The following is a 1,905-nucleotide window of genomic DNA, read 5'->3' on the forward strand; positions in this document are numbered from 1 at the left end:
TGTCTCCATGCTGACCTTTGCATCTTTAGGGAATTTACTTAGTCGCTCCGTCTCTCTCCCACTCCGGATCAATTAACAATCAGATCTGCGGTAAAGGTTAGCTGTAGAACTTAGCAACAGTGTTCCCACGTAACCCTAGGCGAGAGATTTACCGTTAATTGGGAGGCGCCTCCTTTGTTGCCGAATAAATTACTTTTGATGATGGGGGAAAAAAGTTGTTGCTAAGGAACGCTATTATGGCTGTAATTAACCTTTCTGGTGACATTAACATCAGCCATAAAGTGTTCATTCGGATATATGTCAGGCTGTCTTTGCTCCGGAAATATCTGTGGTGGTGAGGTTTTATTATTCTCAGGTGGAGTCCAACAAGATGACGGAATATTAACTGATGGATTTATTATTTGACTGTTATTTGGCTTAATTACTTGATTTCATTATTTGGCTTTATCATCCTTTTCAGTGTGAATATGTTTTGGTGATTTGCGGTGAGGTTTTATTATTCTCAAGTGGCGTCAAACGAGATGACGGAATAATAACTGATGGAATTATCATTTGACTATTATTTGGTTTTATTACTTGGTTTTATTATTTGGCTTTATTATCTTTTTTTAGCGTGGATATGCTTTCGTGATTTGCAAGAGCATTTGGTAAACATCTAAGTTGAAACTGTTATAAAGAGAAAGTAAGAAGATAAAGGAAATCGTTTCAAAAACGTATTAAGCTAAAGGGAGAAAAGACCTAGAATCTGTGATAATTAAGAAGGCCATCATAAATAAACAAAAAAGGAACATTAAACGTGAATATTAAGGAATAATAAAGTCTATGGCAAATGCCATGAAATCCTAGGTATTTTGAGTTCAGGCAATCGTATTCCTGTGGACTATAAAGACAAAAATTTTTTATAATTATTCGTCATTCGGTCAGTCACATTCCTGTCTGTCACGTGTTACAGCATTTGCGTTGCAGACTTTCCTCTGACGAGGGTCTTAGTATATGATACTGAAAAGTGCCCCAGTGTTTATCATTCAAACAGAAAAGAAGACCCTTTAAAACATTGTGGGGCCTATAAGACTGATTTCTTAAAATAAATATTGTTTGACATATGCAATGATCAAAATTCACTAAAAGCTAAAATAGAAAGTTTTTCCAAGTATAATATGATGAGGTTTTACCTGAACAGTAAGTAAGAAGTTTTGATTATTTTTTAACAATCAAAACTCTTTCCAGAAACAACAAATAGAGATGATAGAAGAAGAAGAAGAAGAAGAAGAAGAAGAAGAAGAAGAAGAAGAAGAAGAAGAAGAAGAAGAAGAAGAAAGCACAATTAAAATGAAAGTTCGCAAGAAAATCCTTATTCAATTTCTCATTCCTTTATATGGTGCCCTGATCTAGCTGAATCACTGACTAGTAACCAAGAGTTACATTTGAAACAATAGCAGTGTTCTTTTTTATCCCTTTGCTATGAGAATGTCAAAACCAAGTGAACGCACTTTGAATGTGTACCACACAAACCTGAACATCAATGCAAAGGGTAAGACATATTAACATTCTGATTGCTAATGTTATTGTGAACGCCCAGTGGCATAAAATGGAAAAAAGAACTAAACAAACACTCACTATCGGTAGTTGTATTGAAGAGACTGCGCAGGAGAAGCTGTAGAGAGAAGCATCTTGCAAAATGGCAATGTTTATATTACACGAAGGAAAGTACTTACAACTCACAATATGAATGGAATGCCATCTATAGTAACGAATTATCAGTCTAAAAGCCGTCCGACGACATAAAAAGGCGACAAGAGATGCCCCTCGGCAGTCATTTATCTCGGATGCTCATTTCTGCTACGGAGCGAAAGGTCCCCCAAACCCACTTAGAAGGGGAAGTGAATGGGAAAAGGGACCACGCAA

The sequence above is a fragment of the Macrobrachium rosenbergii genome, chromosome 59, assembly GCF_040412425.1.
Source record: "Macrobrachium rosenbergii isolate ZJJX-2024 chromosome 59, ASM4041242v1, whole genome shotgun sequence".
Classification (NCBI taxonomy): Eukaryota; Metazoa; Arthropoda; class Malacostraca; order Decapoda; family Palaemonidae; genus Macrobrachium; species Macrobrachium rosenbergii.